Here is a 25,657-nt window from a genome sequence, read left to right as displayed (position 1 = left end):
TTCAAAGTAGCTTCCATGTTTGTAGTGGGAAATATGAACAAGTACCTAACCAAGTGGTTAAAGACTATAGCTGTTCATATGGACAAAAGGTTGCAAAGCTAGCCTCTAAAGGCATGTGTAGATGAAACAGGGACCCTAAATTGAAGCGGTAGGTTTTAAAAAAACACACTGCTTCAAATTTAGGGCTGATTAAACCCCAGTGTTGTGTGCTGGGGAGGGGAGGGCAAGCTGCCAGCAGGTGGAGCAGTCTCCTGGCTAGGGAGGTGGGGGGAGCAATAGTGTTTCCCTCCGTAGCAGTCATGCACCCCCCAGGTGGCACCCGCCCACAGGCACCTGGCTTGGGCAGTCCAGGGGGGCACTGCATCCATGGAGATGAGCACCAGGCCCCCATGCAGTGCAGGTAGGCAGGTTCAGGGGAAGGGAGGGAGGGATGGGGAAAGATCAGGCTTGCTGCTTTTCTTGGGCGAAGGCTGCTCTCCGGGGCTGCTGTCAGGTTGCCTGCAGGGCTTCCTGCAAAGCCCCTGAGCTGCACAAAGCCCGGTGCTTCACTCTGCAGCTGTAGGGGCAGCAAACTAAAACTCCTCGGAGGAGGAGTTTCAGTTTGCTGCGCCCCAAGTCATTCAAGGTGCATTACGCCACCAAATTTCCTACACTGGCAGGAATTAATGCACAATGCACTGCTGAGGCATGCAAACACTGACACCATTGAAGTGATGCAAAAGCATTTAGCCCACTTTAAGGTATCATGTACACAAACCCCTTGTTTTGCCTACACACGGCCTATGTCAATCCATCTGGGTGCTATATTAATCAAATTCAAACTGGAACTTTTATTTACACTTCCAGCTGACTAACCTCTCAAGAAAAGTTTTACAGGTCCCATACAAAATAATATGACATCACCTTCTCATGGTATTTCATTTTCTGGACAGTGGAAATAACATGAGAAGACCTTGTTGCTCCCTGAGACATTAAGAAAGTCAAATGAAAAAAAAAAAAAAAAAAAAAGAAAAAAGAAAAAGCATGCAAACACAAAATACCAATGCACTGATCTATTAAACAACAACCAAAAAAAGAAATGTTCTCTGAAATAGAGATTTTTTTTTAAATGAAAAATGACTGAAAGCTTTATTCCTGAGACAATGGGAATCCTCTAACAACATAAATCCTGATTATTCCATATAAGATTGTGCTACTTTTACTAAACCACAAAAACATAATATTTATTAAACAGTTGATATACAAATGCTTACAAACTTGCACCTTTAAATATGTGTAAAATAAGTCACTTGCAATTAAAACATGGGTCTTCCTACCGGCTATTTTACACAAACATGAAATAAGAATGTAGCATCAATGATTAATTGCTAATAAGTGTTTTGTATTTATCAATATAAAAAAAATCACACATAAAGCTACATGCAAGGTAGACAATTTTGTGCATCAAGACTGCATGGGTGCACTCGTGCCTATAGGCTTCCCCACAACAAGGTCTACAGGTTTCCACACATGCACAAGAGTCTGCTGTCTTGAATCCTAGGATTCCAGCTAATGCGTTATACAGTATGTAATTCATGAGAAATGAAGACTAAAGTGATTCAGGCAGCTTCTATGAAGTAAGTGCTTTTTCATTCTAGATGACCCCTGTTTTTGTTCAAAAGATGAAATAGGTTTTAGACCTTGTATGCACCCTTATTACAAACTAAATTAAAAACAATTTAAAAGGACAAATGACTGACTGCCCTCTACAGATATTGAAGTCTTTATAGGGAATTGGAGGTAGTACTTGATTTAATTAGAGTATTATTTCAAGGTAAATGATCATTAATGATAGAAGAAGTCCACAGATGTACTTCTCTCTAAAATCTATGCTATTATTTGTCTCAGTGTAATTTGTTCTAACAAATACCTTGTACTGACTAATAAGTAGAAACCCATGCATACTTTGTATGCATTTCACAAACAACAAAAAGACCTTTTGAAGAGTTAATTCCATGCAGTCAGTCTTATGATAACACTCCTTAGTTATTTGCATACATGTTCTCTCTTGTTCTCTCTTACTGTTATTAGATTATATAACACTGGGGTGTCTACATGTGTGCCCCACTGCATAGTTGGTACTGCATAGTCATTTAGTACTTGCTATAGCTGCTTTAGCAAGCTAGTACTTGCTTTAGTTGCTTCAGTACTAAATGACTGTGTAGAAACCGCCAGTCCTACACAGAACCTGCTGGTCCTGAGCAATCTGTAACAAGCGGCTGTCCTGAGGCTGGTCCAATTGTTGGCCCACCCGCTTGTCTTTGGGCAAACCACCTGCCTTCCTCACTTGTCATGTCTTGATGTTAACGATTACATGATGTTAAATCAGGGGGACGCTGCTACACACTGGCACCTAAGTACCACAGTCTCGCACGGGACTCTCACTCCCCTCTGGAGATTGTAGTCCCAGTGCCCTGCAGATGTTCTGTGGCCCTCCACCCGGCCACTTTCTCACTTGGGCTCCCAGCCCGGATCCCCTCAGGGCTCTGGGCTCCAGTCCCCATCAATACTGGGTTCCAAGCCCTATCCAACCTCACAGCTCCAACCCTGCTCTTGGGGATCCAACCCCTCTCTCTACTCAGGGCTCCAAGCCCACACTACTGGGATCAGGGCTCCAAGCCCCATTCCCTTACCCTCCCTGGACTATAATTCCTTATCCCTTTGTCTGGAAACTTTATTAATAGCTCCCCAAGGCTCAGGGCCCCACCCCCCTGGGACCTCACACCCAGCTCCCATGGACAGCTTCAGAACTCAACTGTGAGTCTGGGTGCTGCCACAGGTCCCTCCATCTGACCTGGTCCTTGCCTCAGCACTCACAGGGGGTCTAGGCTCCCCCTGCCTGGTCTCACTACCCACCAGGGAGGTGGGGCTGGGGTTAGAAGACACTCCATTCTCACCTTTCACTGTGGAGGTGACTGACCTGGCATTTCTGGGGGATTACTCCACCATGGGTAGCTCCACCAAGCCATCCTTCCACATCAGGGTGCAGTTTTCAGTCATACCCAGGACCAGGGGCCTCCTCCTTCTCCATAGCTGAAACCCTTACCTCCAAGGATGTTCCATGAACAGCAGCTCAGCCAGGTATTGTTCCAGACTGCTGCTGGCTTTGCAGTTCAGAGCCCCTATTTGTTTAGGGCACAGCCAGGCCCTATTCCCCAATCAGGCAGTTATGCCCAACTGGGATTGCAGCCAGCTGCAGGCTGCCTTGCAGCTGTTCAGGCCCCTGCAAATAACAGGGCACACCCTGTGCTCTGTTACATAGTCCCAACAGCTCATGGATCATTTCTGACCCTACTGTGCAGTGGCAGCAGCATCATAGTTAGTGCCCCACAATGCTACATCATCATACCTCATCACTATGGCAACATAGCATCTTGTGTAGATATGCCCACTATCTTCTAAATATATCCAAGATGCAAGGGTAACAAAGTGAACAACTCATACACCTAATCATCCATGTCAGGATATTCCTTGCATCTATGGGAAGTTTGTATATTAGGAACCAAAAAGCATAGGTTGAGGCACATAATATATCAACAGTGGCATAACTGGGGCGGGGTAACTGAGGCAGTAGCCCTGGGCACTGACTTCAGAGGAGATTTGTGAGGGGAGGAAGGCAGAAGAAAACCACTGCCCCACATTTGTAGCTACCACCACTGCCCCACATTTGTGATTGCATGGTGTAGTATCAACCAAAAGCTGGCCTGTGCGAGACAGCTGCCCCAGGCATCTAGCCATATTACACCTCTGTACATCAGTTTTCATTCAAACTGTCACAAAAGAATATATTTTTATAACTGGATTCCAATTTATGAGAATTTAGTTAGTTGAGGAAGTGGGAAGGGGAAGTATGTGATATAATTCAAAGATGGCATAAGTAGCCACACTGAATCCTTAGTGAACATGGATATTTATGAAAAGGAAGTAGGATCTTCGATTATTGGTAAAGTGTGGCAATGATAAGGTGTTGCCAGCTATAGGTAGTGAAAACTGAAAAAACAAACAAACCCCACTATGTGAATTATTTAGCAGCTTTTCACAAGGTAGTGCTCTCTACTGAGAGCACTACTCAGTAATTTGTATATTGTGAGGTCCATTTATTCAGTTAAAAATATTTAAGTATCTTCCTCAAATAACAATCAGTTGATTTTTAAAAGACTGAAATATAAAACGAAATGTGTTTCTAATATATTACTTTAAATGAAGTTTATTCTATACATATTAAGTATCATGTACATGCTTATGGAAGGTACTTCATTTAAAATAATAGATTCAATATGCAATATTGATATAAAATCTCACATGATTATTTATATCAAAGCGAATTATTAATACCTTAAAAGAACAACAGATATATTTGCTCCAAGTGCAGGAAAGTAAAAAAGAATGAACTTGTTACACTAGCATTAAATAAACCTGAATCAGGCTTCAAATATAAATGCTCTGGTTCTTGGCACCAATTAATTGTATGAGAAGTATAGACAAGTAATTTACTCCAGGCCTTTTATATTTTGGTAACGCCTTAATATAAAACTTTAAAACCTCCCACAAAAACCCAACAGCAGTTCCAGATAGACAACCACCATCATACAGTCAATATAATTTTAGCATTGTTTGTACATAGTATTTTAAAACTCTGCTACAACATACTTTTAGCTATAGTTCTCAAGTTTGTATTTACTAGCAGTGAAACCATGTGACCAGTATGGCTAATGTGTACAGACATAATGCTTCCTGAGTCTGATATAAACTCAAAGGCTAGGGACAGAAATTACACATCAACCAGTATAAATGATCAGAAGCCAGTTTAAACCTGTAACAGAAAAGACGTTCAGGGCACTTACTCATATGTAGTGAGTCTGCTCCAACACGATAAGTGGTTCAGACAAAAAGAGACGTGTTAGTGCTGACAAAATGGTGGGTGGTCACTTTGAACTAAGACACATTTGATATGTTTTAATTTAAAGTGCAACACCCGCTATTTTCTCAGCTCTAACGTGCGCTGCAACACTTTTATAACTGCACCCAACACAGTGCCAGGTGCTTTTAATTAGTTAAAAGTGCCTGGTGCTACATCAAGAATGTGTGTAAAAATGCCCTCAGTGCACATAGGCTGGTTTCAGAAAGGCCAAACCTGGTTTAAGGTAGACCTGGATGGATATAGTATAAGACTTAAGTGATCTAGGTTAAATAAGGTCTATCAAACTTCTGTCCCAGATCCCCCACTTCCTGGCTCAAGTCATCTCCCAGTCCCCTAGTATCCCAGGATGCTTTGTGGTCCCCCCTGCTAGCCTCCACCTTCACAGGGTAGCCTGCTGGAACATGGCTCACACTCTACTCCTCTAGCCCAACACCTATCTGGCCTTGCCCCTCAGCTGTCACAGAGCTAAGGCAGCAAAGCCCCTGCCTCTGCTTCCCAGCTGGCATCCTGCCTGCACCTGCAGTGTTGCTGGGAAGTGGGGGTGGGGGGGAAGGCAGAGGAATAAAGCCCCCTCCCCCTACCAGCCCTGGCCACTAAACCCTGGTTTGCCCAGTCACAGGGATCAGAGGGGAACCCCCCCCCCACTCTCTCCCCCCTTTCTGTTTATGTGTACACACACAGGCAAATGTGTGTGCATTTATGCATGCACATGTATGTGTATGAGAATATAAATATACATGTGTGTATGTACGCATGTGCATCTGTACACACATATGTGCATACCCAAATACTATGCAGTGCACTTCAAATTAAAATCATTAATCCCTAAACAAGTATTCTCTGACTCTGACACAAAGCTCGAGCAATGACATATACCAGGTAGGAGGAAGAACCAGGAAAATGTTCATGCAGATTTTTTACTGTGATACATTACCATTTTTGTTAAAGTACCAGAAAACAATTGAAGGTTGAACCTTATTAAGGTCAAAGAATAATACAGTTTTGACATCCTGCTTACTTCAAGAAACCAGAAGAAGCTTGCAATGCCTTATGTGCCTAAGAGCATCACCAATACATTACTGAACTGGTATTGGGAAGAGATCTCTAAAGTTGCAGGACATTCAGAAAGTGTCTGCTCTTCTTGGGGAAGAAAAAAAAAGAAGCCTAAAATACCACCTTATATCTGACTGTAATAGAATCTGCCTGGGAGAAATAAGGTTGGAACAATTATGTTCCTCGTGGCATCTTCTTGTTAATGCATGTCAACATCAGCTACGTGCACTTGGATTGAGAAGTGCATGAATGGCTCAGATTCTCTTTTTAAGCTTCCCACAAGGGTCACTCTTCCTCTTCTTCACTGGTATGTAGGACACTCAAATTGGTGCAGCAAATATCCACTATACACACAAAATGGGTTTATGAAACCTAAAAAGAAGCTGGAATCCTTGGGAGCAAGAACCAAATGGAAAACAGATATTTCCAAGGCAATTTAAGTTACTGGCTGAAAAATCACACCATATAAGGTAAAATAAACCATCAATAATTGACTATATTACCCCTCACAGACTGATGTTATTCAGTCTAGCAGTTGTTCAGACTTGTTCATTTGTCTTTCAACTTGTGACCTTCACATTTGCAGAAGTAACAGGTAATTTTAAATACAATGTGCTTTTCTACTATTTCCCAGTAGCAATTTTCCTTACACTCATGGACACAGTTGCTTATATTGGATTGCCAGTCTTTGATGTTGCTGTATTCTGACAGATACACACACACATTTTTGATCATGTAAAAAGAAAAAGGAGGTAGCGTTGTTTGTTGGCAACAGCTTCAGAGTGGAAGATTCTTATTTTATTTTTTAAATAATACTGAAATCATGAGAGAAAATGGAACATAAAGAAACTATAAAAGATATCCCTGATGCATAAGTCTGATGTAACCAAAAGAGAAATGTAGAATGGATGCTGGCAATATAGGCTCCGCTTCTTCTTTCTGAGAGAAACAGGAGAGAGAATTTTGTTTCCTGGACATCACACCCTTCTCTGTTAACTAGCTAGAAATGGATGTACAGTAGGGCTATGTGAAATTTCATCAGCCGTTTCATTTCGGAGGTGTTTCGGTCCATTTCAGTGCCCAAAACACTCAATCCAAAATGAAATGGAAGGCTCCAAAACATCTCCAAACTGAAACAAAACCATGGAAAACATTTTGGATGTTTCAGAATGTTCAGAGGTGGGCTTGTGGGGAAACAAACTCAGAAGAGGGAGGGGGAAGGGGCGGGGGGGGGGAAAGGACTGCTCCGATATTGAAATCTGTAGCTGGCCAGTGCGATCTGTCCCTGAGGTCCTTTCCAATCCCAGTGCTCTGGGGGAGGGATGGAGGAACAGCATACAAGGCTGTGTGTGAAGCCTCTCTCTACCTTCTGTGAGCTGTTTGGAAGCAACAGCTTATAAAAGGTACTGGCTGCAGGCAGTGACTGGCTTCCTCGTCTCTTTTTGGAAAAGACTGGATACACCTTCCCAATATATTACAAACAGAAGTTATAGTAAAATAAGCAGATAGAAGAAGATATGGTAAACACTTAGAAGGTACAGTAAACAGAGAGAAGATATATTACACACACTGCACACATTTTCCAGCACAGCAAACATTTCGAAGCATGCTGGAAAGGCAGGTGCCAGGTCTTCTGGCAGGGGAGCGAGAGGGGCCAGAGGGAGAACTGTAAGTTCCCCGCTCCCCAAACTTAGATGGACCCTCTTCCCTAGCAGCCATAAGGCTTCTGCTGCTAGTGGCAGCAAGGAGGTGGGAGCAGTGTCTGCACCTGCCCTACCTGCACTAACACCGGCAATAATAATAAACCCCAGCACCACCAGCATGACAAGCACCAGTATGACAGCCTCCTCCACCCCAATTTCAGTTCCCAGCATGAGCCTCCCAGTGCCAGAGGAGCAGGAGGATCTGGAACCAGGATCTCAGTGCCATAGCCAGGGAAATTCTGGGGAAGGAGGAGAAATCTGAGTTTGTGCTCCACACCCCTCAAAGTTCCCCTAGAGCCAGGTCTCCTTCTCCAGCAGGCACTGCTGAGGTGGTTGTGAGGACAGGTGGCTCAGCTTCCCCTATCATTGTGCCTCTGCCTGATGAGGAGGATAAGGTAGGATCCACACCTGCAACCCAGCAGAAAGGGGGGAGTATAGCGTGGGATCATTTTGAGGTGGTAGATGATCCCACATACGCTATCTACCTGCATTGCCACTGTAAGACCAGCTGGGGAAAGGATGAGAAACACTTCAGCACCACTGGGATGCTGATACATCTCAGGAGGCACCACCCCCTTGCCTTGCTCCTCCTCAGCTTGGCACTAGTGGGAGCATGCCCAAAGGGAAGTCCCCCTCTAGCTCTAAAGTCTCTGTCCCCCAGAAGCAGTCAGGCCACCCTGGACTGGTGGAGGAAAAGCAGGGACAAAGGAGGATGCGTTCCCAAGATGAGCAAGGTCACCCAGAGCACTGGGGAGATGTTTGCTCTGGATGGCCAGCCCTTCTCCTTAGTTGAGCATCCAGGGTTCAGGCGGCTCATGGCACTCATGGTCCCACCATACTACGTGTCTGCACACACCACCTTCAGCAGGATGTGGTGTCCTCCCTGTATGAGGCATGCAGGAAGTACTTGAGGGAGAAGCTGTGCAAGGCAGGTCCGCAGGTGGCCTTACACTTTTCCTTGAACATCTGGAACAGCTGAGGTGAAGATCATGCCTACCTCTCCTTCACAGGGCAGTGGTGCAATCAGTCAGGTTGTTGGAGGGCTCTCCTTCAAGTAGAGGTGATGGATGAATCTTGCATGGCAATGGAGATCATGGAGGCCATGAAACACATGGTGCAGGGGTGCCTCATTGGGCAAGCTCACCCGCGGGTTCATGGTCACCAACAATGGGACCAATATGGTCAAGGCAGTCCGTGATGCCAATTTTGCTGATATCTGCTTTGTGGCACACAAGTTCCATCTTGTTGTCAGGGATGCTTTGGAGGGAGACAGGGTGCAGGCGAGGGCTCTGTCACAACAAGCCAGCTCATTTTGAAATGCAGGAAGGTAGCAGGCTACTTCCATCAGAGCATCAAGTGGAGCAAGATGTTGCGGAACAAACAGGTACTGCTGAGCATCCTGTAGCAGAAAATCATGCAGAATGTGGAGGCTCGGTGGAACTCCACATACCTGATGCTCGAAGGGCTGGTCAAGCAACAGAAGGCCCTCCATGATCAGGGAGATTGGGGTCAGTGGCCCACTTAACAAAACCGAGTGGGATACCATCTCCCAGATCTTGGTGGTCCTCAAGCCATTCTTCCAGGGCACCGAGACCCCCAGCACTGGCGATGCCTTCCTTCTCCAGGTGATACCCATAGTGAGGGAGCTTCAGAAACAAATGGAGACATTCCAGGGGATTGATGTTCCTGACTGGGGCAAGCCACTGTCACCAGAGGTGCAGGCACTGGAGAAGTGGCTGAAGGAGGGCATCAATAAATGACTGGATCTGTTGTGGCCGAGTACAGTTCATGTGCTGGTGGCCAAGTGTGACCCAAGGTTGAAGGGGAGAATGTACACTAGCAAAACCCCAAATGACTGGACAGAGGTGCTGGTGAACAGTCAGGGAGGCAGAAGGGCAGAGGTGGGGGGGATGTGTAAGAGGGGGAACCACTGTCCTGTGCCAGCACTCCATCCACCAACCAGTCTTCTTCATCACAGATGTTGCCAATGTGGGCCAAGGGCATGGCTTCCATATTGGGGTCCAGAGGCACCAGACCCCAGCATTAGGCAGGTAGCACTGAGGCCTCAGTGGCTACCTATCTCGCTTGGGACATGGAGCCGCTGCTCTGTGACCCCTTGGCCTACTGGGCAAGCTACAGACAGATATGGCAGGATCTGGCCATGGTTGCCCAGGAACACCTGTCCTATCCACCAAACAGTGTTCTGAGCGAGAGGGTGTTCAGCATTGCTGGGGATGTTGTGACATCCCACCCTACCACCTCCTTGGATCCTGGTTTGGTGGAGCAGATGGTGTTCCTCAAGCTGAACTTCCCGCTGCTGGGGTTCCCCACCCTCTACATGCAGACTGAGCGAGTGTTACCCTCCTCACTCTGTCCACACCCATTTCCTTTTTAACTTTTTTTAAAACCATTGAATGCCCTGCTCTCAGAGCTCAAAGTAGCATTCACTGTATCACCAGCCAGCAGAAGAAGAACATCTCTCTGCTGAGCTCCACTGCCAGGATGAACTTGTAGGTATGGCCTGGGGCTGTGGGGAAGGATGAGGTCCCAGGTCCTGGGCATGATCTAAAACTGCACACTGCCAGGGTTGTGAGGCCTAGTGGGACTGCCGGTGGTGTAGCAGCCCCACAAAAATGTCAGGACCACATACCTCCCTGGTGAAAAGCGGGTAAGAAGTGCCTTATAACCTCTAGCCACCACATGCTTGCACAGTCCTGGCTAGGGAAAGCCCAGACCTGTAAGATCTTTGAGAGGCCTGAAGCTTGCTGGTTGCAGTGGAATAATGAGGCTCCAGGTGAGCTTAGCTGCCTGGGATGCCATCTGTGAGGCATGGGCTGCAGTATTAAGGGAAGTATGGAGCTGAGGAATGGATTTCACTCCTAGACAATCGGGGGCCTAAACGGGCAGACTCCCATCTGGGAAACATCTGAACTAGTTTTCCATCAAGGCGTGGCAAACAAAAGAGGGGCGGGCAGTTGGCCCAGAAACAGGTGGGAGGGCTGAGATCTTACCCACACTGGGAAGGCCCCCTATTACAGGCTACCACTCCTGCTGGTTTCATCCTGCTGCACTTTAACACACACACACACACACACACACACACACACACACACACACACACACACAGAGTCATATGTCACAAGTTTTGCTTTGAACAGTTCGAGGTGCAGTTTCACAGAAATCGCTGCATCTATCTCCTTGAATCCTGGCAGGCCTCATGGCCTCAGCAGGGGAAACCATTCCTGCAATTTTCATCTGAATCAGGCAAGAAAAGACAAAGTTATAGACATTTTAGTAACCTATAGCCAAATCACCGAAACAGCATTGAAACTCCGAAACAGATTCGGGCAAATCAAAACAGAACAGTGATCCCAAACACCAAAACAAATCACTGTCCTCTGAAATGGCTCAATCTGAAACTGAAATGAAACACAGCCATTTTGCACAGCCCTAAACAATGCATTTGGTTCTATTCTGAATTGTGATTTCATTTTAGGTCATGTTTCCAGTTGGTAATCAACAGCATTGCTAGGTTCACAAAAGTACAATTCACAGTCAGCCAAAAAGATCACCATCAATGAGAAAACTAGCAGGTGGAGGTGAAGCCTAGGAACATTATAGGTTCATATGGGAGTGCTATGGACACCTCTGGAGATTTGTTAAAAAGCTAGACAATTGGAAAGCCACAGATCATACCGCTATTATCTTATTTCATTCATTCAACTGAATTTAAATAATCCTTATATTATTTTATGTGATAAGAGATGAGTTACTGAGTAAAAGAAAAATATTAAGGGTAACTTTACCCAAAATTAAGCTAGTTGATGGTGCATTCGCAATTCAGAGGGCTGTCTGATTGGGAAGATAGCTTTAGAAAAAAATTAGGAATTCAAGTCAGGGGGATACAGGAAATAGAAAAATGGCTCTTTTTGTCTCTTGGGGAAAGGAGCCAGCTGGCCCATTTCTCAAACCATTCTCTCTAATGGGCCAAAGAACAATGGAGATATTGGCTCCGGAGTCAGCAACTTATTTCCTTTTTAGAGGCAGAAGAATAGTACTGGATGTAGCATCCTGAAAGTAGGATGAAAAACAAGGGGACACAGAACAAAAAGGGAATGTTTAAGGGATTTAACATATTTTTTTTTGCCTCCATGAAACAAAATGCCTCCAGAAAATAACAATTTTGTTAGGAAAACTAAGATGTACAATGATTAAACTGGCGCGAAGGAAAAACAGGATATATATCAATTGAAAATAAATGCATCTTAACTCTTAAATGAATTAATTTAACAGATGCTTTCACCTATTAAAACATAAGACATATCTCCAAAAGATTCACACAACATTCAAGTTATATTATTAATTTATATGACCGATAACATTAAATCTTCTAAGAATATATTTCATTTTTTTGGCACAATTCTTCCTAGTATAACTTAACCCCAGGCAATAAGAAAATCAGCAGTCCACCTCTAAAAATTAGTGTTTTCTTGCCCAACATCCTGATAGAAAAGTTGAATATACTTCTGTGTACTATGCTTAGCTGTGGCTGTTACTGGGCCTTGGAGTGCCCTAGTTCAGAAAGTAACAAGATATAGACTATATTTTTTCTACTAATAAGATATAAATAAATAAGATAAAGAATTCCAATACTGCAGGATGTAGTGTACTCCATCATGTGGTAACATTGTTAGCAGTAATTATTTAAATAAGTTATATATGAAAAACAATTAAAATATGATTAGAGAATTGGCCTTTGGGGCACAGTTATATAAGTTTAGGGTGACAAATAGAGCAGCTTTCCAAAAAATATAAACACAAGCAAAAGTGTACCATATATGGAATAAGATTGACAACATGAAACACATTAGGTAAAAGTCCCTCTGAAATGCATAGGATTTCTGCTTCACTTTATAACAAAAATTAAATACCTAATGCATTCAGATGAGCACTTTTCCTTGACTACAGGCATAACTCTGCATGTCTTTGTTATAGATGGTACAGCTAAAGATGCCTATTTAAGGCTGCCCAACACTTCCCATCATGAAAATAAAACAATTTCCTTGTATTTCTGCCAAATCTTAACATTTGGGCTTAAATGTTCTATTCTGGGATCTGAATTCTTACAGAAGTAGCTGAAACTTTTAAAATGATATTAAGCAAATGCTTTTTTGATCATGTGGATAATTTGAACGTAAGTGGAAGGGGTGCTCCCCTCTCGCCTAAATCAAGTATCCCAATTTTAAAAGGGTTCTTCCTGGTCTCAGTAATATGACTTTTGTGACTCCTGTTAAAAATGCCTCAATTGCCAGCTTTTAAAACAAATGTTCTCTTCACATGAGCCAAATTAGTCTTGTTAGATTTTGGCAGCTTCGTTCCTCAGAAACTCCATCTATACAAAGCATGATACATCTAGGGGCCAAACAGATTTTTTCTTGACATCCCTGCTAAAGCTGTTCAATACTAAAAGTAAGGAAACTGCTTCTCCCATGTTCTCTATGTTCCTCAAGTGAGGTCCTCAGCTAGCAAAGAGAAGGAAGAACTGGCCTGACTTAGAATGCAAAGAGATAGTAAATTCTGTGGAGAGGGACGGCACAGCACAGAGGGGAGAGGAGGATTAAGTGGTTAGTGGGAAGCAGTGAAGAGGCACAATACTGGGAAAGAAAAAGACAATGACCAGCCATGAAGAATGAATGGGAAGAAAGGGAAGAGCAGGGGTCTACAAGCACTAGAGTACACGCTCTCCTGGATCCTGAAATTGAATCCAGGGGAACTGAACCTCCAGATTTCTCTGCTGAAAGCAAATGCTTGTAAAGCTCACTAGCAAAGTGTGTGCAAGTACCTTGCTCTCCTATTCATTTCTAAGTTTAAAGGGGGAAATGGTTTGTGTTTGTGGATTTAAAAGTTCAAACTCTGACAGGGAACTTGGAGACAGGCAGTGGATGAAGAAGAAACATGAGAATAGTGAATAGTCTGCTCTATCACTTGCCTACTTCCAAAGTGTCCTAATCACAAAGATACTGGTTATTCTGGGATGAACAGGTCTCAGTCATTTTTACTTTAGTAAAACTTTGCACTGGAAGAGATTTCTCAAAGGATACATTTTTTATGAAATCAGCATTTTTAATGAAAAACTCATCAAAAAATTCCTAAAAAATATTATTCTTCAAGTTGTTTAACTACATGAACTAAAACTATTTTTATTCACAGGAGCCCCAATTCATCTAAACACAGGTTGGAATTTTGCTCCAGAACCTTTTTCTTCCTTTTTAGCATTTGTTTTTGCTTGAAATAAAAGTCCAACAGGAAAAGAAAAACCTGGGACCTATCTACTGAAAAAGTAAGGCGGCTTTAGTCATGATATCATGAAATGCCTTGGTGCCTTCCTATGAAAGGCACCTTCCCTCTCATACTCAAAGGGAACATCCAGACAAACATGAATGTGAGTTTCCCTGGGGATATACAGCATCAGGACATAGTTATGCCACTTCTACTTGTCCCCAAGGAACACCCCAGCATGTATTCGGGTGCATGGCAAATTGCCCTCAGAGAGAGAGAGAGAGAGAGAGAGAGAGAGAGAGAGAGAGAGAGAGAGAGAGAGAGAGAGTGTGTGTGTGTGTGTGTGTGTCGGGGGTGGGCCTGGAGGTGTTGGCCCTAGCAGCCTTACCAGGGGTCTTGCGGGCTGCAGTAGTGGTGATCCAAGTGTGAGGAGCCTAGCCGGTAACCAAACCATGACTCTGGCTTGCCAGGCTCCAGTTTCAAGCAGAGCATGCTACAGCCACATGCATCACCCCATTTTTTTTTCAACCATTTTTTAAGATATTAGGTACCAGGAAATCCTCATTTTCACACTGCATTGCAAATATGCAGTGCAGAGAACCTTTTCTTGTGTGCCATGTGCATTTTGTGGCACCTCAAAAGTATCTGAGGCACTGCAAAGTGCATGTGCATGCTCATCTGGATCCACCCAGAGGTAAGCGGAATCTAAAAGTTTCTCGTACATTCACGAGCACGTTTTAAAACTTTTTCTTCTCCCAGAACTTATCTTTGTCTTCATTTGAATAGCACTAAGCCTACTGTTTATTCAAAAAAAAATAGGAAAATAAAAGAGCTACAAATAACAGTTCTGAAAGCAGCAATTATTCCAGATCAGCTGCTTAGTCTCTGTAGAATAAAAAAGCATATAGCATCATCTACTTGGTATTTTTCTTAAATATCCATAATGCTCAATGTGGCCACACACTCTGGGTATTCTGGTGGGTGGGTGGTAAGTGAGTGGGGAGGGGGAAAAAAAGACTTTTCTGACAGGGCTTCCACTAGCTCATTCACATTGTTTTGTGTTTCAAGTGAGTTTTATACACTGAGCAGGTGACATCATGGATGGAGGAACAGCCTGAATGTGCAACTTTCTTACCACAGTTATAAATCATTTTCACAAATAAATTTGCTTTTCTTGTAAAGTCTGCTGATATTTGCACTACGTAGGCATATCCACACATGCAAGCATGTGTGCTTGCAGCAGCTCAAATACAAGCGGTGCAAATGTGAGCCAGGGCCTTTTGCCTCAGCACATGTGCCTCGATATGCACTTTGGTGTGGGGTAAATTGTGCCACTTGGGGCAAAATAACCCTTCCTGCCTCCTCCTGGATCTGCATCCAGGGGGAGCTAGAGCCCAGGACTAGCACCTGTGCTGACCCCAGCAGTATAAAAAGCTGCCCTAGCAAGTGGTTCAGGGCTACTTGCTTTCGGGAGCTTCTGGGAACTGGCCAATAGGTATCTGGGGACACTACCCCTTCCGCCAGCTGGACTGCTGAAGCAGCGCTGAGAGTTCCCTGCACCATTTACCCACCACAGCAGTCTGGCAGTGGGGGCTGCTGCCTGGCTGTGACCTGCTGCATACCTGCAACAGCATGTGGCCCCAAGGATGCATGCCTGTCAGACCCAGATGGAGACTGCACAGTCAGTAGAAGCACCTGTTCCTCTGGGCCAACTGCCAGTGGGCTGTGGCTTCACAGTTACCTTTGTGCAGCACTAATGCCATGTGTGCCCCTGCCCAGCCATCTGGGCAGCTATCACCTGGAAGATGTTCCCATGTAGGGGTCTGCTTTGAACTGTCAAAGCATGTCCTCCTGCCCCAAGTGGCCAGGAGGTCAGCCACCTCCAGCTGGATCCCAGGTGCAAGCACTGAGCAGGCTCTTCTGCCTGGCTCCTGCCACTTGCCTCCCTAGCAGGAACTCTGGTGTTCTCTATTTAAAACCTACAAAATCTCCAGGGCTCCATGCCAGGAAGTAGGGGGTGGAGGGTAGCTGGAGGAGTGTGGGGGGAGGGGAGGAAGACCATTGAGAGTGTAGGGGACCATGGTGGGGCAGCTCAGGAGGGGTGGGTCCACCGGCCGCCCTCCCACATGGCTCCAGTCCTCCCCCCCAGCCAGCTCACCTCCCTGCTCAGCTACAGCCCCCCTGCTCACCCCCCTGCTTGGCTGCCGCCTCCGCACTGAGCTCCAACCCCCCGTTCGGCCCTTGCCTGGCTGCGGCCCCCCTGTATGCTCTCCGCCCAGCTGAGGCCCCGCCCATGTGCTCCCTGCCCAGCTGCAGCCACCTCACTCACCCCTTGCCCAGCTGCAGCCTCCTTGCTCAGCCCCCTCTTGGCTCCAACCCGTCCACCCCACAGCTTACCAGCAACAGCAGCCACATTCTTGCCCTTGTGGCACAGGCCCCCTGCACAGCAGGAGCCACCATGGCTTGACCCCAGCCATAAGGTATTCACACAGCCTCTGCCACAGCATGCTGTTGTGGCCCAGCTCAGTACAGTGCGGCGTGGAACCGTGTGCTTTCAGGCAGCTGCCACACCAGCCTGGGTACTGTGTGCACAGAAGCAGCCTGGCTGGATGGCACAGGGTTCATGCGTACAGAACCCAGGCCAGTGCAGCCAGCAGTCCCTGCAAGCAGTGCACTGCCCTGGGTGACAGCCGGAGCTGCCCAAAAGCACACGGTCCTACTCTGCACCATGCTGCATCAAGCCAGACTGCAGCAGTGTGCTGTGGCAGAGACCACATGAATACCAGGCAGCTAGGGCTGAGCTGGACTTCCCCCTGCCATGCAGCGGGGCTATGCCACAAGGCCAAGTGTGCGGCTGCTGTTGCTCTGCTGGTAAGCTGCGAGGATGTTGGAGGCAGGCAGGGGGTGAGCGAGGAGGCTGCAGCCAGCAGCCAGAGCAGGGAGCCTGCAGCCAAGCAGGGAGGTGAGCAGGGGGCTGCATCTGGCTGCGAGGTGAGCAGGTGGGGCAAAAGCCATGCAGCCAGCAGATCCACCCCTCCTGAGCTACCCCCTATGGTCCTCTGCACCCTCAGTAGTCCCCCCTGATCCTCCAACTCCCTGCACTCCCTACTTACCTGGCACGGAGCCCAGGTCCTGGTCGCTGCAGGCAGTGTGCTTCAGCACCGGGGAAAGAGCCAGCCATAGAGATGCTCTGGCAGGCTACCAGTGCATTTCTGCGGAAGACCGAGCCTCCGGTTGCCTCAAGGCATGGTCCGGGACCATGCCTTGCCCCGCTTTTTTCCTGCTCAGTTATTTTTTTTTTTTTACCCCTAATTTTGTCCCCTGCATGAACATTTTCTCGTTCTTGCATGTGCCTCTTGCAGCATCTCAAGGGGTTTTGAGACACTGCAAGATGCACATGTGCATTTGTATGGATGTGCCCCATGTGGGGACAGGAGTATATGAATATCACAGTACATTATCTGTAGGACTGAATCTAAAACTATTACGTGGCCCAGAACAGTGTTATAGCTATGCAAGCTGTGCAGCTGCATGGGACACAACACCGGTCAGCTTCCCTTTCCTTCCCCCCCACTACATTAGGGTTATGCCTTAGGGTGGTTGCTAGTTGAGTTCATTTGTTTATTCTACTTATAAGCCACTCTTCCCAACAAAGACGCTCCTATAACAAGAGAACAATAACTTATAAAACAAGAGAGCAAAGAAGAGAACAAAACAACTTAAAAAGCAAGTCAACTTAGGCCATTTCCAGAATTGAACCTTTCCACAGGGCCCCACGAGGTAAATGCTTCACGTAATCCATGTGTTAAAAAAGATTTCACAAGAAAAATGAAAGTGCTCTGAAACATTCTTTCTAAAATATTCCAGAAGTGAATTTCAATTGAAGACAAGTAGCCTAAAAATCTTAGTAAAAAGCTTTTGATACAATTTTGGAAGAGATTCCTCTCTCTTATTCATACCCGTGAAACAGCTATACAATTTTCACAAAAGCAATGTAATGAGTCATATTGTGAGATGTTTCAAAGGAAAATAGCAGAAAGGTCTGTGCTTCAGGATGCAATCACCAATATCTTGATGATCCTTGCAGTGCATTAAGGATATAAATTGTGTCAAACTAACCTGATCTCCTTCTCCAACAGGATGCACTATATTCATGAAACCAGTTATCTGGACTTCAGCAAGCCTTTTGACAAAGTCTCACGTGACCTTCTCAGAAACAAACTGGTAAAGTGTGGGCTAGACAGAACTACACTAAGATGGATAAACAACTGGCTCAGTTGCTGCAATCAGGGGGTGGAGTCTAACGAGGTACCCAGGGGCCACATAACACAACACACAGGCGGCAGCAGGGGAGCCAGTCTATGGATTTCTGGACTGCGCACAGCACAGACTCTCCCTTCCCACTGTTCTCTGCAGCCACCCTACTACTGCACTATGTGCCCTCCTCCACAGCTGCACTACCCACCCACCCTGCCCCACTGCTGTATTGTGCACTCCCATCCACCAGCTGGATGTGATTCCCCTTTCCCTGCTGCAACATGCACCCTCCTGGACACCCTGACCACTGCACTGTGAGCTCTCAACACCACTGTCCGACTGAGACACAATCCTCTCTCTAGTGCAGTCTAAATCCAAATGCAAGGCCTATGTGCCAGAGAGCCATGCTGTAGTGCCGCCTGACTTCTGGCTTGAGCCACTGCAGGCATGTGGCTGCATTTCCTGAATCAAACATGAATGTCTGCTTATTTGATTAATTGATTGAATCTTTGCAACTTAGACTAATCTACAAAGACTGAATTGATTCATCCTCGGGCTTTTTGACTGTCTGTACTTAGCCAGGAAGAATAATCAAAAACACATACAAAGTGGGTGACAATTTACTGGATAGCAGTGCTGCAGAGAGGGATCTAGGGCTGTATCCATGTGAGAGTGGACATTTTTGTTTTCCTGGGGACTTGAAGTAGCAGCACACCTTGTGTCACTGCTACGTATGGAAAATACCCATGCCACATGCCCTCTGGTGTGATGCAGGTTACCCCAGGTGGGGTAGAAGAGGCTGGGGCCAGCAATGGGCTGACCCCAGTAGCCTTACCTGGAGTCCTGGGGGCTTCTTGGGGATGCAGCAGTGATGATCCTGCTGCTCAGAGCCTGGCTACCAGCTGGAGCATGGGTCCAGCCAACCAGGCTCCAGTTTTGGACAGTGTATGCTGCCACTGTGTGTGTCACTTGCTTTTTGTGTTTGTGTGTGGGGTTTGACCCCAGGATCTTTCCTACCTTGCAGCATGGAGAAAAGCTAACATATGGTATGTGGCACCACAGACACGTCTGCAGTGCCACATAATGCATGGCCATGCTCATCTGGACATAGTCTAGAAGACTTGGTAAATCACAGCCTCAGTACAAGCCTGGAGTGTGATGTAGTTATGTAAAAGGTGAATGCAGATTTGGGCTGCATCAACAGAAGTATTAGGTGCAAGACAAGTGGGGGTGCGGGGTGGGACAGTGTCCCTTTACTTGGCACTTGTTAGTTATTATATAGAGTACTGTGTGCAGTTTTGGTCTACACATTTCAAAAAGCATATGGAGAAGGTAGAGGGATTTGGAAGGCAAGCTATATGAGAAGAGGCTGAAGGAAATAGGCATATTCAGCTTGCAGGAATGGTGCTGAACAGGGGATGTAATATCAGTCTTTAAATATCTGAAGGGCTGACCATAAAAACAGGAAGCACGCCTTTTGTGTCTTGCTGCAGAGAGCAGGACACAGACCAGTGGCTTGAAGTTTCAGCCAAGTAGGTTTAGACTGGGTATCAGGAAAAAACTTCTTCACTGTTAGAACAGTGAGGCAATTGAGTAAGCTGCCTAGAGGAGCTTGTAGAATCTCCATCATTGGAGGTGTTCAACAAGAGGTTGGATCAAGGATAGTCTAGCAGTAGCTTTGCCTATGCTCTATTATGGGTATTTCTCATGCTTCTGAGCTTTGTTGGTTGTCATGTGGGGCTAAGAGGCATCATTTTCTCCTCCTGTTGCTGTACTGGTCAGGGTTTTTGTTCTTGTTTTTTTGTTTCTGCTTCCTCAGAAACATTGGGGGTTAGCTGCAACCACAGCTGGAGATTTTGACTGGGCTGCCAATGTTCCTGGTGGAACTAAAACCTAGAGGTTCCTGGCTAGAGGGTCTTGCTGCTCTGCTTCGGGCCAAACTGATGACAACATCTGGGGTTAGAAAGAAATTATATCCCATGTTCAGATTGGTGAGGACTATGGAGGTATTTCCCTTTCTCTGTAGAGTGGGGTATGGCCCTCTTCCTTGGATCTCTAAGATACATGTTGTGTATTTTAACAATACTTACAGCAACGGCAGGACATTGGCCACTGCCCTCCCCCACCTACTCTACTTGTAGCAGGTTAGGGTACTGCTTGTGGTTGTGTGGCAGGTTTGCCTTTGTAGTTGCAGTAATAGTTTAGACAAGGTTCGGTATGGGATAGTTTGGACAGGGATGGTCCTGCTTCAGGCAGGGGGTCAGACTAGATGACCTCCAGAGGTCCCTTCCAGCCCTCTTCTTGTGTGTGAGTGAGAGAGAGAGATTCTATGATTTTGTGCAATCCAACTGTAACTACCACCCCTGCTCTCCCTAAAACAAAATGTCAAGTGTTTGTCGTGGGAGACTCCATCCTGAGGGGGCAGTCTGCTACCCCAACCCCTTAGTCTGCTGCTTCCCGGGAGCCCAAATTCGAAACATTGCAGAGACAATCCCTGAGCTCCTCTGGCCCACTGACCACTACCCTATGCTCCTTATCCATGTGGGCACAAATGTCACAGTTCAAAGCAGTTCCAGCCAGGTCATGAGACACTACAGGGATTTGGGAGCAGGGCTTAAGGGGTTGGGGGCACAGGTGGCATTTTCCTTGATTCTACCAGATTCAGGCTATGGGCTGAGGAGGGAGAGGAGGATCGAGGTAGTGAGCCAAAGACTGTGGCGCTGGTGTCAACGGGAAGGCTTTGGCTTCCATGACCACAGTCTGCTCTTTGGTGAGAGAGGCAATGAGCTGCTGGGAAGGGACAGCCTCCACCTCACTCTGCTGGGGAGAAGGCTCTTCCCAGAGAGACTGTCTGACCTGCTCCACCAGGTTTGAAACTAAGCCTGCCGGGGGATGGGGGGACTACCGCCACTGCTGGCCCACTGATCAACCCTTGCAAAGCCAGCAGGACAAGGCACTTAAGGAAGCCCACCCCTTGCCCCAGCCCTGGAATGATCTGTAGGCAAGGCAAGGGCCCCCAAAGGGACACTTGCATGCCTGTACACAAATGCCAGGAGCTTGGCGAAAAAACAGGAAGAATTTGTCCTCCTGCTTAACACAAATAATTACGATGTCATAGGGATAATGGAGACCTGGTGGGACTCCACCCATGGCTAGTCCACATGTATAGACAGCTATACCCTGGACAGGAGAGATCGAGTGGACAAAAGGGGCAGGGGTGCAGCTCTCTCTGTCAAGGAAAGCCATGCACCCCTGCAAGCCAATATTGGCACCCAGGGTGGATGACTGGAGACCCTCTGGTTTAAAATCCATGGGGAACATGGCACAGGGGAAACAAAGGTGGGAGTCTACTACAGACCTCCTACCCAGGATCAAGAGCTTGACCAGGAGTTCACCAGGGAATTGGCTGAGGCTGCATGCTCCCAGTGCATGGTTGTCATGGGAGACCTCAACTACTCAGACATCTCATGGGAAGAGGGCTCAGCTAAATCTGAGCAGTTGCAAAGCTCTCTCGTGTGTGGATGAGCTCTACCTGATGCAAGAAGTCTACGGGCTGATGAGAGGTAAAGTGCTGCTTGACCTGGTACTGGCAATGGGGGACAACCTAAATCAGTGGCCTAACGATTGAAGGGAAGCTGGGTGACAGTGACCATGAGCTGATCACCTTCACCATCCACCGTAAAGCTGGCAAGTCAGTCAGCAATACAGAATTCCCTGACTTCAGGAAAGCTGACTTTGACAAGCTCAGGAGGCTTGTCAGTGAGGCCCTAAAAGACCACAACCCAAAGGGAGGGGAGTTCAGGATGAGTGGCTGCTCATCAAGGGAGCGATCCTGGATGCACAAGCAAAGTCTATTCCATCTCTGAGGAAAGGCAGCAAAAGGGCACAGCAGCCCCCTTGGCTCTCCAGGGAACTAGCGGGCCTCTTGCGTCTAAAAAGAAAGGCCCACAAAGGATGGAGGACTGGATCCACCTCCAAGGAAGAATACTCTTCACTGGTCTGGACCTGCAGGGAGTGAACCAGGAAAGCCAAGGCTGTGATGGAACTCCAACTAGCTACAAGTATCAAGGACAATAAAAAGTCCTTTTTTAGATATGTGGAGAGCCAGAAGAAAAGCAAGAGCAACATTGGACCCCTGCTAAACCAGATGGGATAACAGACAACCAATGCCCAGGAAAAAGCCAACTTGCTAAATGGGTACTTTGCGTTGTTTTTTTCACCAGTCCCATGGGACACCCCTGCCCATTATGGGACAGGGAGGCTCAGGTGAGGGAGATTCCTTACCCTCCACCAATGCTTACCTCGTGAAAGAACACCTTGAGAGGCTGAACACCTTCAAGTCAGCCGGCCCTGACAGTTTACACCCCAGGGTACACAAGGAGCTGGCTAGCATCATAGCTCAGCCCCTGGCACAGATCTTTGAGAACTTCTGGTGCTCTGGTGAAGTGCCTGAAGATTGGAAGAAGGCCAATATGGTGCCTACTTTCAAGAAGGGGAGGAAAATAGATCCAGCAAACTACAGGCCATTTGCCTGACCACTATCCCAGGGAAAGTCTTAGAAAAGATTAGAGAGGCCATTCTTAACAGACTGCTGATGTCAACATCCTGAGGGATAGCCAGCAGAGATTTGTTGCAGGTAGGTCTTGCTTGACCAATCTTATTTCCTTTTATGACCAGGTGACCTATCACCTGGACAAGGGAGAAGAAATTGATATTGTATATCTTGACTTTAAAGAAGCCTTTCATCTGGTATCCCATGATCACCTCTTGGCAAAACTGGCTAACTGTGGCCTCCGTCTAACCACAATCCTCTGGCTGGAGAATTGGCTCCATGGTAGGACCCAGAGGGTGGTGGTTGACAGAAGTCAATCGTTGTGGTGTGCTGTGACCACTGGGGTCCCTCAAGGCTCTGTCCTTGGGCCTATACTATTCAACATCTTCATTAATGATGTGGACATTGGTATCAGAAGTGGACTGGTCAAGTTCACTGACAACACCAAACTCTGGGGTAAAGCGTCCACACCTGAGGACAGGAGAATGATCCAGGCTGACCTTGACAGGCGTTTAATACTGAAAAATGCAAGGTTCTCCTCTTTGGGAAGAAAAACCTGCAGCATGCTTATAGGCTTGGCAATGCTACACTGGCTAATACCACAGATGAAAGGGACTTGGGGGTCATGATTAACCACAATATGAACATGAGCCTTCAATGTGATGCTGCAGCTAGTAAAGCAAGCAAAATGCTTGCTTGTATCCATAGATGCTTCTCAAGCAAATTCCAAGACATCATTCTCCCATTGTACTCGGCCTTGGTGAGGATGCAACTGGAGTACTGCGTCCAGTTTTGGACTCCACAATTCAAAAAGGACGTGGAGAACCTTGAGAAAGTGCAAAAGAGAGCCACACACATGATCAGAAGTCAGGAAAAGAGACCTTATGATGAGAGGCTGAGAGCCATGGGACTCTTCAGCCTGGAAAAGCACAGGAACAGGGGTGATATGGTGGCCACCTATCAGTTTATCAGGGGTGCTCACCAGGATCTGGGGGAACATCTGTTCACCAGAGCACCCAAAGGTCTAATTGTCACAAACTCCTCCATGACCATTTCAGGCTAGACCATTTCAGGCTGGAAGAACTTCTTTACTATCTGAGCCCCCAAGGTTTGGAATAGACTGCCACCGGAGGTTGTTCAAGCACCTACTTTGAACACCTTCAAGAGACATTTGGATGTTTATCTTGCTGGAATCCTATGATCCCTGCTGACTTCCTGCCCCTGGGGAGGGGGCTGGATTCGATGATCTTTTGAGGTCCCTTCCAGCCCTAATGTCTATGAATCTAAGAATGCTTTACCACGACACCCACTTTAGGGCTGTGAAAGTGGCTCTATATTTAATGAATTTTCAAGCAACAAGGCACCCACATTTCAGGTTTTTCACTCTGGGTATAATTACATTTTCCATTATCCTGTAGCACTACAGTGACCCAATTAAGGCTATCCATCCTTACTTTAATTAAATAAATAAATAACATAGAAGCCTCTGCACATATAGGGTGCATCTACACATTTATTAACGCACTTTTGCTAATGCACATTAAATTTTGTACTTTCATTTTGAGGTACTAGAAAAAGGAGCATTAGCTTATTTTAATGCACATTAGCAAAAGCACACCTTTTTTTGTGATGCTTTAATGCACATTAAAATAGCTTAATGTGCATTAAAGTGCAAATGTAGACATACCCATAGGCAAGAAGAGGTAAGTGACTGCCCCAAATGTAGGTGCTTGATAACCCCAGCTCTCCATATTTGTAGTGCAACAGAGAGCAAACATTTGGGACACAATCTCCAATGAGCCTGAAAGAAACAATAGGCAGCATTAGTAAAAGACCTGACTACTGTTGTTCTGTATGGATAGAGCTAGTTTTCTGTCCAGAAGGACAATATATTATTCTCTAGAATTTTTACTAAAATTTTTAAAAAAATGACACTGTCTCGACAGGCAGAAAGAGAGGCTGACTACCTACCTGACTACTAAAAATCGTTAGCATTAAGTTCTTCATATGAAAAAGATAAGAACACCTAAGTAGAAAACCCTGGCACAGGAAGTCAAAACAAGAAAAGCAAAATGCAACAAAAAACTTTTATACCTCAGAGCAGCAACAAACTTTCCTTTTAATTTTTTTCCATAAGAATGAGACAACAGCCTAGAAGCCAAGACAATCATATTTCATTTTTAGTAATAAAATCTGAAGCCTTCATCACTTGTGAATAAGTGATAATCCTTCTCTCTTCCCCTCAGTCTTATGATATGTGATTAAGTCTCTCCTTTCCAGAGGTGGATCCTCTGTATTGAGCAATAAGGCCAGTAACTCCAGTTTTAAATACTGGCTGTTATGCAAATGACAAACAAAATAATTTTAACTGTGTTATACTTCTTGTCCCATTCCTCAGGATAAAGGAACTACTGAGGCAGACTAATGAAATAGATTGCCTCCTGCCACATATGAATTAACTTCTGGAATAAAGAAATGCAGAATCTTATCAAGACTGGTGACATTAGAGTTTAAAAACATAGTTTACTATTCTTTCCTCTATATCCTATCATTTTTTAAGATCTTTTAATAAAACAACTAGTATAATTCAATAAAACTTACAACAACAAAGAGAGATCTTTTGATTCAAATACAATTTTCTGTGTGGCCGCAGCTTTGTCCTTCCATACTTATTATTCCAGATAGTTATCTTGTATTTCCCACAAAATATGTAACTTTATAACTGTGCTATATACAAAACAGCATACATGTACTCCTTATGCATTAAGAAAGAATCCCAAATTCTACAGCTATATTTAAACAGTTTAAAGTTTAGAGAAATTAGAGGGGGTCCAGAGGCAGGCAACAAAAGGG

At 45.7% G+C, this 25,657-nt stretch overlaps 1 protein-coding gene across 7 annotated transcripts in view; it reads right to left on the bottom strand.

Moving 5' to 3' along the window:
• The window catches only part of CHRM3 (cholinergic receptor muscarinic 3), a 528,683-nt gene that overhangs the window by 376,815 nt on the left and 126,211 nt on the right, over window positions 1-25,657 (bottom strand). Inside the window, exon 1 of one of the 7 annotated variants that reach the window (XM_059715736.1) lies at window positions 3,086-3,165. The exons of the other annotated variants lie outside the window; for them this stretch is intronic. The gene's annotated coding sequence lies outside the window, so the exon portion shown is untranslated. Of the gene's footprint in view, window positions 1-3,085; window positions 3,166-25,657 lie in introns of those variants that run through there. 7 annotated transcript variants of the gene reach the window in all.

This window comes from Alligator mississippiensis, chromosome 1 (genome assembly GCF_030867095.1).
Source record: "Alligator mississippiensis isolate rAllMis1 chromosome 1, rAllMis1, whole genome shotgun sequence".
Lineage (NCBI taxonomy): Eukaryota > Metazoa > Chordata > Crocodylia > Alligatoridae > Alligator > Alligator mississippiensis.
Note: the sequence above shows the minus strand (reverse complement) of the source record. Positions and strands in the feature narration are given on the sequence as shown.